Consider the following 11,320-nt stretch of genomic DNA (forward strand, 5'->3'; position numbering starts at 1 on the left):
TACTGTCAGAATTTGATCCATCTTGGTACAAGTACAGGTGTTGGAAGGAACCTAAATTGTGCGGGAATAAAATCCTGGCGCGACCTTCAGCTTTTTTTTTTCTAGAATACCCTTTTATCCAACTTTCGTAAGGCAATTCGTGGTAGTGAATACTGGTTACATATTTTAAAAAAATGATGTGATATTTGACAACCTGTGATATTCTCCACAGATCAATGGCAGAGATTCAGGGGATCGAACCCTGTTAGTTCCCAAAGTCTGGGCACTGCACCTTTGAATCTTTGCATTCAAGTTGAGCCACATCCCCATTTATTACTACATAATAATTGTCTTATTTATCTGCTTTGACATATTCAGTCTATAAGAGCATCACCAATGTATTGTGTAAATTCCACAATCATACAGGCTCCACACAGGAGCCACATTCGATTTTGCAAAATGTGTAAAAATAATAAGGATCCAAAACTTGTGGAGTCTCATTTTTTTCATAATAGTGGAGTCCAAAGTTAACATTAATAGTTAGTTTAATAACTGTATCTATTACTTCTTCCTTTAAAAAAAAGATGTTTTCTCATTTTAGTGAGGTTTGAATGGCACGACCTTGGTTCATTAGATTGTGGATGTGCATTTAAACTTATACTGAGGATTATTACTAGATTGGTTGGCATTTTTTGTAATATAAATGAGTTTTAAAAGCGACGAAATTAAAAAGCCCTTAAAGACTCTCATCTTGACTTTACTTTGGTGACCTCTAGTGATTTATTCTCCACAGGGGGGATCGACACCTTTGAATCTTTGCATTCAAACTTTGTCTTATTTATCTGCTTTGACATATTCGTATTAGTCGGTCGAGGAAGCAACCAGCTCCTTCCAACCGTTTAAAAAGACAAATTTTGATTTTTTCGGAAGTTTTCTGAAATAGTATAAATATAGGTTTTTTCTGTAGAAACCTAACCTAACCAAAAGATAGAAAGAGAGAGATTGTAAGAGAGAAATTCTTAGTGAGTTGAGTGTTCATTCTTTGTGAGTGAATTGAGAGCTCTTGTAATTTGTTACTCTAGACATCTAGTAAAGTTTGGATCTCGTCCGTTAACATTAATAGGACACCGTAGAAAAAAAGATGCATTCGGTGTGAATGTCACGAACCACGATATATCATTGTCTTGTGATTTGGTTCTCTTTTGTATTATTATCGTTTTTTACTTTATATGCTTGTTAAATTGTTAATAGAAGAGAGAGAGATTGCGTTGGGATAGTGTTCATTCTTGAGCGGGTGTTGAAGTCTTGTCTATTGTGTAAGATTGATCATTGTGTAGAATTGATCTATTTGTTGTGGATAACGTTATTTCCGCGGTATCCTATTAACAACAATTGGTATCGGAGCAAGGTATACAACCTAAGATTTTGAATTTTGGTAAAGAACTATAGTGCTCGAAATTTGTGTAGACAAGGTGTTCGATAAAATTCCTGAGTGAGATATTTTTTGGGTTATTGTGTGTGACTTGAAAAAAAAAACTCCCAAGATGTCAAATGCTAGATTTAAAGTAGAGAAGTTTGATAAAGAAGCAAAAGAAAATATGGCAAGGGTGATGTCGAATGAGATGACTTTCACAAGCAAGTGGAAGGGTAGTTCGAAGAAGCCTTTAAAACATGTACGGTGCTACAATTGCAAGGAAAAGGGGAATTATCTATGTGATTGCCCTAGCCCGAAAAAGAGTAACAAGATGAGTGATAAGTTTGAGAATGAGGATGTTAGTGAAGCAAGTCTTGCTTGGAACCGGCTTCGATGGGGATGATGTAAGTCTTTCGGTGTCTACACAAGACGACCACATGACCGATACGTGGATTCTTGATTTCGGGTGTTCCTACCATATATGTCCAAATAGAAAGTGGTTTGCTATCTATGAGAACTTGAGTGGAGATTCCATTTTGATGGGTAATGATGTTGCTTGTAAGACGGTAGGAATTAGAACTATATGGGTCAAGATGCATGATGGTGTAGTGAGGATTTTAACCGATGTGAGGCATGTTCCTGAGCTAAAGAAGAACCTTATTTCTCTTGGTACCTTGGATTCCAAAGACCACAATTTTGTGGGAAATAGTGGAGTCCTAAAGATCCTTAGTGGCTCTTTAGTCATTATGAAGGGTCAAAGACATGGAAACTTGTATACTTTGTTGGGTAGTACAGTGATAGGTGATGTAGCAATGGGTACATGTAGTGATGATTATGAGTGCACAAAATTGTGGCATATGCGCCTTGGGCATATGAGCCAAAAGGGATTGTCTGAGTTGTGCCAGTGAGGGCTACTGAAAGACTTGGAGAAACTAAGTATGGAATTCTGCGAGCATTGTGTCTATAGCAAGCAGTGCAGAGTCAAGTTCGGTACAAACAAGCACAAAATGAGAGGCATTCTGGATTATGTGCATACGGATGTTTGAGGACCTTCTAGAGTGGCTTCTAAGGGAGGTAACCGGTATTATGTCTCTTTCATCGATGATTATACATGCTATGTGTGGATATATATCTTGAAGTCCAAGGATGAAGTTTTCGAGACATTTAAGAAGTGGAAGGCAAGGGTTAAGAATCACACAGATAGGAAGGTAAAGACACTACGGTCTGACAATGGTACTGAGTATACTTATGGGCTTTTCCAAGAGTTTTGTGCGCAACAGGGAATTGCCAAACACTGGACAATGAGGGGCATGCTGCAGCAGAATGGGTTAGCAGAGAGAATGAATCGCACGTTGCTTGAGAAAGCTGGGTGTTTGCTTTCCAATGCCAATCTTGGCAAAGAGTTCTGGGCAGATGCAGTGGCCATGGCGTGTTACTTGTATAATAAATCACCAGTTCCAGCGATAGAATGCAAAACACCTTATGAGGTGTGGATAGGGAAACCAACTGACTATGGTACTTTGCACGTGTTTGGATCTAGTGCTTACTACCACATGAAGGATAGTACGCTTGATTCTAAAGCTAAGACATCAATATTCTTGGGCTATGCAAAGGGAGGAAAGAGATACGGATTGTGGTGTCTAGAGAACCACAAGTTCCTGGTCAATAGTGAGGTTACCTTTGATGAGACTTCGGTGCTACATCTTAGTAGGCCGGAGAAGGCTGGAAATAGTGGTGATTCTATAGAATCTCAAGTGATTGAGATAGAAGAGCCTGAGGATGCTAAAGAGAGTGAGGTTCTTAGTGAAAGAACTATTCAACAAGAAGTAGAGTTATAACAACCTGAGCAGCAAACTTTGGCTAGATCTAAGCCAAAGAGAAGTGTGAAACAAGTTATGAAGTACGGGTATGATAAGCCAGTGAAGCATTATGGTCAACCGGACTCGGTTGCCTACGCACTGAATATTGAAGATGATGAGCCATATAGCTTCAAGGAAGCTGTTAGAGATGCTCATTACAGAGATTGGTCGGTGTATATGTAGAAAATGGTGGAGGCTCGTGACAAGTTTTGTACTTGGGAATTTGTTTCATTGCCTAAGGGCAAAAGGGCTTTGGGTTGTAGAAGGTTCTCTATGGAGTTGAGTTCCAACATTGGTTTGAGGTACTCCACAAATGGTGGAGGCTCATGCATTATTGATTGATGCCTTTTGTAGGCATGGCCCTTTGTGGGCGTGATTGCTCTTTATGAGCATGACTCTCTGTGAAGATAGTTTTTTGTGGGCATGACGTGCTCTTCATGGGCATGACTCTTTGTGGGTGGCTCTTCGTGAGTAAGACACTCTTTGTGGGTGGGTCTTCGTGAGCATGACACTCTTTGTGGGCATGGCCCTTTGGGGCGGATGACTACAAGTTTCTGGATGGATGTGTTCCTGCTGGATGTGTTCGGCTCGGTTTTATGTGTTAAAACCTCACCGAGGTGGAGAATTATAGAGAAAAACGATGTTTTCTCATTCTGGTGTGAAGGGCGCGACCCGCACTCCATTTACACCTAGACAAGGCGCGACCCGCACTCATGCTTTGGTGACCCCCAGTGATTTAAGTGCGACCCGCGCTCAACTTTGCCTGGTCGAGGGCGCGAGCCGTGCTCCACCGTTTTTCAGCACGAATTTTGACTTTTTCGGAAGTTTTCTGAAGTAGTATAAATATAGGTTTTTTCTGTAGAAACCTAACCTAACCAAAAGATAGAAAGAGAGAGATTGTAAGAGAGAAATTCTTAGTGAGTTGAGTATTTATTTTTTGTGAGTGAATTGAGAGCTCTTGTAATCTGTTACTCTGGACATCTAGTAAAGCTTGGATCTCGCCAGTATGGACGTAGGCAAATTACCGAACCACGATATATCCTTGTTTTGTGGTTGGTTCTATCTTTTGTATTATTATCTTTACTTTATATGCTTGTTAAATTGTTAATGAGAAGCGTTGGGATAGTACTTGGCGGGTATTGAAGTCTTGTCTATTGTGTAGGATCGATCCTTGTGTAGGATTGATCTATTTGTTGTGGGTAATGTTGTTTCCGGGTGTCCTATTAACAACAATAGCATATTCTTCCAATTGAGCTTTTCTGTTAAATCTAATGTAGTACGCACAATATTAGAGTTTCAATTCCAAATACACTTAATGGGCATAATGTACAACGTACTTTACATTTTTTTTTGCAATTTAGATACGTTACTTTTTTTTTTGCATTGCAGTATTTGTACTTTGCATTTTCTTTCACTTAACAACTATGGCCAAATTCCAGTCAGTTAAGTGTTAATGTGGTCACCGGAGTGTATCCTTTCATTTCAAATTTCTTCCTATGTGGCACACGTGAAATTATGCACGCGAGAAACACATGCAATTAATTCCCTCCATTTCTCAACGGTCGAAAATAACTTCCCATCTAACGGTCTAATTTCAATCCTCAATATCTTTTCTTTATAAATTCAATTGGCTAGTTGAACCCTAACTACAAAATTGCGACCAAATTGCAAAATTAATTAACAAAATAGAAATTGGAACCTAATTTGCGTACCTAGTTTGCGTAAATGGCGTCTACCTCGCACTACACCAGAAAAGGCTATTAGTAACGGTTATAAGCGTTACTTATATTTTTACTATATCCGTTAGCTCTGGAGCGTTACAGTCACTTAGGCAAAATTTAGTAACGGATATATCCGTTACTAAAATTCATTTAAGTAACGGTTATATCCGTTAGTATATATTTTGTAACAAATATATCACTTTTAGTTGTCTGTTAGAATTGTTCATTTGTAACAGATATTAACGTTAGTAAAGTTTGGTGCGCTTATTAGTAACAATTTTTGTAACGGTTATATCTGTTACTAAACTACAGTACAATGAAAAAAAAATATTATTTGGGGACAAAATGTCCCCCTCCCCCTCCCAGTTTCCATCTTGCCCATATATCCCTAGCAAATCTGATTATTCCAACTTACATTTATATATATCACATTCCATAAGTCAAAGTAACAAGTAAATAACAAAGAACACCTTTATTTAAAAAATATATATAATAAATAACAAGGAACACCAACTTTATTAAACATTTTAAACATAGAACCACCAATCCAAATCTCAATTTACAAATCAAACATTTAGAGGTTCAACATACACAACAATGGAGAAAAATGGTAGCAACAAATCCACAAAAGAGCTTCCGCTTCCGAGCATGAGTGAGACATGAATACCCATGAATGCAGTCATCCAAAATTCACTCTCAACAATGTAGCATATCATGATATGGCCATTACAAAACCCCTATTCTAGTATAAAATAAACACATTACATATTTGCGTTACCATAAGTTACCTACTAGCAACGTATACCAAGTACAATAGCTAAGTACAACAGTAATACAAAACCCTCCCTCACAAACACAAAACCCAATTTCTTACATGTATTTCTACTCACTGGTCACTGGCATGACTTTCACAACACCTGAGGAAAAAAAAAGAATACAAATGAGATAATGTACAGAATTGTAGGTAGTAAAGGTACTTAAGTAAGCTAGCATCATAAAAGAAGTAGTATCTTTCATATATGGTTTACTGAAATAGATACAACAATACTAAAATGACTTACAATATTTTCAAATGAAGATATTTACCATAATCAACGCACGTGATATATGAATTTTCCATCGCTTTGAGAAAGATACGGTAAAACTGTTTTTCTTGTCACCTACTTTGTTATTCTTCAAAACCTATACAAAAGCAAGTTCACACGTTCCTGTGAGACAAGAAACTTCAGATATTATTCCTTAAAAACATTTGACTCAACTGAAATCCATTATTTAAAAAGCCCATGTAAAAGGTATTTGGGTTTTTGCCAAATTTTGTTTCGTTTAGTCTTGTATCAAACAATATTGCATTTGCTCTTAAGAACAATCCTCTTGCTTGAATGCTAGAAAGTCACTTGGGTTTTTGCCCAATTTTGTTTCGTTTACTCATGTATTAGTTCCCATGACATTACATTTACTCTTAAATAATCAGTTTGTTTCCAAAGCTTAATAGTTAAAAACTTTAGAAGCTAGGAAAAGTATACCTTGTGTGGAGAACGATCATCACCACTGATCCCTACGACTTCAGCTCCTACTTTCTTGAACTTCTCGTATGAGTCTCTAAAAGCACAAGCTTGTACATGAAAATTGATCATTCGCTAGCAAAAATACAATAACCGCAAGACGCACGTTTTAAGTAGAAAGCACACACTGAAAGCCCTTTGATAAACACGATAAGACCATTATTAAAAATCATTATCAACCTTTTCAATCATAACAAACTCCAAAGAGTTACTCTCGTGAATCTGAAAATAATGTTTCCATAAGTACTACTGAACTTTTTTGTTGAGCTATTGGTTGATAATGATTTTTAATAATGGTCTTATCGTGTTTATCAAAGGGCTTTCAGTGTGTGCTTTCTACTTAAATCATAACAAACTCCAAAGAGTTACTCTCGTGAATCTGAAAATAATGTTTCCGTAAGTACTACTGAACTTTTTTGTTGAGCTATTTAGCAATACAGTAAAGGTTCAATGTCGCTCTCTCAGCCTTTCCAAATTTCCTCTTCCAGCTTCCATCACAAAATGAGCACCAACGAATATGATTATCTCTTCAAGCTGCTGTTAATCGAAGATTCTTCAGTTGGAAAATCATGCATTCTTCTCAGATTCGCTAATGATTCCTATGTTGATAGCTACGTCAGCACTATCGATGTTGATTTCAAAATTCAGACTGTGGAGTTGGATGGAAAGATAGTGAAGCTACAGATTTGGGATACCGCAGGACAGGAGTGATTCAAGACAATAACCAACAATAACCAGCAGCTACTACCGAGGAGCGCATGGAATCATTATTGTTTATGATGTTACAAAGATGGAGAGCTTTAACAATGTCAAGCAGTGGCTGAATGAGATAGACAGATATGCAAATGAAAGCGTGTGCAAGCTTTTTGTTGGAAACAAATGCGATTTAGCTGAGAACAAGGTCGTGGACACTCAAACTGCAAAGGCATTCGCAGACGAACTTGGGATCCCTTTTCTTGAGACTAGTGCGAAAGACTCTATCAATGTTGAGCAAGCTTTCTTAACCATGGCTAGCGAGATTAAGAAAAGAATTGGAAATCAGCCTAGTTCAAACACAAAACCAGGAAGCACTATTCAAATGAAGGGACAACCTATTCAGCATAATAGCAACTGTTGTGGTTAGCTTTTCACACTAACCAGTCGATAAACAAAACTCCACTCCACCATTCGTGAAGAATAAATTCAAGGTACCATCTCAAATATATAAGAAAGAAGAAAAGAAAACATTCAAAATGGATTTATTGGCAGCAGAGATCTCACAACGACATGGTTTCAGGTCATTAAAAGTAGCGAGTAATATATCAATGGAAGATGTTTTGGATGAAAAACCAGTTGGTGTTGAGTACGGTAGACTTGATAATGGTCTTCATTATTACGTGAGATATAATTCTAAACCCAAAATGGTTGCTGCTCTTGCTCTTGCTCTTGCTATCAAAGTTGGCTCAGTTGCCGAAGAGGAGGCTGAGCGAGGAGTAGCTCACATAGTTAAACACCTTGCTTTTAGTGGCACTCAAAATTATACAAATCACGATATTGTCAAGTTTCTCGAAAGTATTGGAGCAGAGTTTGGAGCTTGTCAGAATGCTTCAACATCTGCAGATGAAACCATATATGAGTTGCTCGTTCCAGTTGATAAGCCACAACTCTTGTCTCTGGCCATATCGATCTTGGCAGAGTTCACTTCTGAGGTACCCGTTTCTAACTTTCTTTCTTGTCTATATTATTAATTCTCATTTCACTTCACTTCAAAATAGGTCCAGGTTTCATCAGAGGATTTGGAAAAGGAAAGAGGTGTTGTTCTGGAAGAATATAGAGGAAGTAGGAATGCCAATGGGTGGATGCAGGATGCACACTAGCATTTAAGCATATCATCACTTTAAAACTTAAGTCTTTTCGTTTCTGACAAGCATTCAATCTACCAAAATGTTTACCCTAAAGAAACCCAGAAGACTATCACACATTTTCCATTTGTCTGAGCCCTTGAGGCTTACAATGATACACCATTATTTAAAATGTTCCTTCATTTTGTGTTTGAACTAGGCTGTCACAACAGTTGATAAACAAACGAAATATCCCCAATGGGAGCACGAATTTAAATTCCAATGTTACAATTTCCACACAAAACATAATTTTGCCAAATTCATCAGGAAGACAATTAAATAAACCTAATTTGGAGCACAATGAAAACAAAAAAAATCATAAATTCGCTAGCTAGGGTTTGGGTAGAAGAGAAAGAAAACAGATCAAGAGATTGAGAGAGAAATCATACCTGGTTCATTTCCATCTTCGTCCGCGAGGGTTTGACAGAGGTGACGGGGGATTGAACACTTGAGAGAGACGAGCATGGGAAATCATCGGGCAAAAGTGCTAAATTGTTTTATTTAATTGTATTATTTTCCGTTAGTTTCGTGTATACCCTTTTCGATGTTTTTTTTGTTGTTTACTAACGGACATAATTGTCACCAAACATTAAAACTATTTTGTAATAATAATTGGAAAAAAAAATAGAACTATACTAACAAATAGCAGAGGAGCTAACAGTTATGTCCGTTAGAAAGGTACTAACGGATATATCTGTTACAAATGAAAATTTTGCTTCGTTAGAAAATGGCCCTTATGGTGTAGTGTCGATTGGTCACTTCTTCACGAACATGCTACTGCGGAGAGCCATCACCAATAGTGATCTCCAAGACTCCTAGCAACCTGGGAAAAAGGTTTTGGGGTTGCAGAAATTACAAAACACATGATTGTGGTTACTTTGTATGGGAGGATTATCAGAAACCACTAAAGCAGAGGTTCGTTGATGTGTACAATGACATTGAAGTGTTACAACAACGTTTAGATGCTACTGAGACGAATAAACTCAATTTGCAAAAGAAATTGATGGTGACAGTTGAATGTGAGAAGAAAAAGAGAATGGAGTTGAAGAAAAAAGTGAAACAACTAGAATTGAAGAATATGCAATTGAAGCAAGCTATTGTAATTTTAGTTTTTGCATTTATATTGTACAAGTGTTTAATGTAAATGATGATTCGGCACTATTGTTTATTTGGTTATTCAAGCTGCTTATTCTGTAACAAATCTTCTGCAACAACAATATATAACATAAACACTTACTACAATACTACGTAAATCATTACATTAAACAACAAAAATAACCAAACATCCTAACATAGCATTCTAACATATGTTCTTAAACAACTAAAATAACAAAATACATAATATCCTGACATTTGTTCTTAAACAACCACAATAACCAAATACACATCCTGACATATGTTCTTAAACAACCAAATACATAGATCATTTGGAAGCTTTACTTTTTGTTGTGACACCAGTAGTTGTTGATCTAGTCAGAGGCCTTTTGCCACCCAAGGTTTTTCCAGCATTGTTTCTAACTTGTGGTGCTTCTTTATTTCTTGCTCTTCCCCATCCTCTAACTCTATTTCTTCAACAACATGTTCAACAATCAACTCATGGTCGTATACATCTCAATACCATTCCTAGCCTTAGCTTCTTTCAACATTTCCATCACACCACTATCATCATGAACCAATCCATCCACAAGTTCTTTCAAATCAAAATAACCAAACCTATCAGGATCAATATTGTAAAAATATGATACCTTACCCCCACGATAGTGAAGCTTTGGAGTCGTAGCGAATCCTCCTCCGTGATGGAGATGAATAGCAATACTATTCACTGCATAATTAAATAACACATTATATTAATAATAAATTAACAACAATAATATTTTAATACTAATTGAATAATATTTATGCTTATTTGAATCGAATAAATTTCCAATATTAGTTAACAATGCGAGTTCACAAACAACTTTCTACAGTTTCTAGGGTTTTATGGTTTTCAGGTTATGTAGGGTAGCACAACTGGTCCGGCCTTGGGTTTGCTCCCCAATGGTCACTAGTTGGATTCCCCTCAAGGCCACTGGCAAGGCAGTATCTGGTCGAATTTTTAACCAGGCCCCGGGATTAGTCGAGGTGTGCGTAAGCTGGCCCGGACACCTGGTTAGCCAAAAAAAAAGAGGGAGAGAGAGATGTTGGACAAATGTTGGAAATTAGGGTTTTATGATAGATTCCCCATTTTCACTTAATTGTTGGAAATGAGTGCAAAAAATGAGAAATAATGAGAGGGAAGTTTGAGTCACGTGCTTCTAAGGTGCTTCATTTTGAGCTTGTGTGGCACAATGTCATAGGGAACCCATGCTACGTTAGAAAAAACATGACACGTGTTGACCACATGAGCACAAGTTGAATGAAATTTGGCCCATGCATGGTTGTCACCTGAAAGAAAATACAAAGTACAAAGTACTGGAGTGGAAAAAAAAAATAAAGTATATAAATTGCAAAAAGATGTAAAGTACGTTGTACATTATGCCCATTAAGTTTTCCTAAATATAAACTAGAAGAAAAGTTGCACAATCATAACACATTCACAATAGATGCAAGTATGTAACCATTGTCTTTCTTTGGCAACAAGTATGTAACAAAGTCTAAAATCATAATACATGCACTACTCAGGCCTTCTCTTAAACGGATTATCCGTTAACGGATATAGTATCTTGGACGGCTTATTTAGTGTCTTGAATATTTTATATAGTGCCTTGAGTAACTTTTTCATTTACGCGTATTACATGGGCGTGGATAAAACACCAAATAAGCTGTTCAAGGCACTAAATAAGATGCGTCAAGACACTATATAATATGTCCGTAAATGGATAATCCATTTAAGAGAATTCCTGTGATGCCACTACTATGGTCTTGT

The 11,320-nt window shown here is 37.0% G+C and overlaps 1 long non-coding RNA gene and 1 pseudogene across 2 annotated transcripts; one reads left to right on the top strand and one right to left on the bottom strand.

Annotated features, from left to right (window-relative positions):
* Window positions 1-5,470: 5,470 nt before the first annotated feature.
* Window positions 5,471-8,998, bottom strand: LOC147477017 (uncharacterized). Of its 2 annotated transcripts, none has more exons than XR_015208874.1 (4): window positions 8,805-8,998; window positions 6,497-6,585; window positions 6,060-6,155; window positions 5,471-5,890 (listed from the first exon to the last, which is right to left on the bottom strand). It is a non-coding gene; the product is annotated as an uncharacterized LOC147477017 (long non-coding RNA). The 2 variants fall into 2 exon arrangements; XR_015208875.1 differs by having other exon boundaries at window positions 6,060-6,181.
* Window positions 6,626-8,128, top strand: LOC147477018 (ras-related protein RABD1 pseudogene; annotated as a pseudogene).
* Window positions 8,999-11,320: the final 2,322 nt, after the last annotated feature.

This window comes from Coptis chinensis, chromosome 9 (assembly GCF_015680905.1).
Source record: "Coptis chinensis isolate HL-2020 chromosome 9, ASM1568090v1, whole genome shotgun sequence".
NCBI classification, from domain to species: Eukaryota; Viridiplantae; Streptophyta; class Magnoliopsida; order Ranunculales; family Ranunculaceae; genus Coptis; species Coptis chinensis.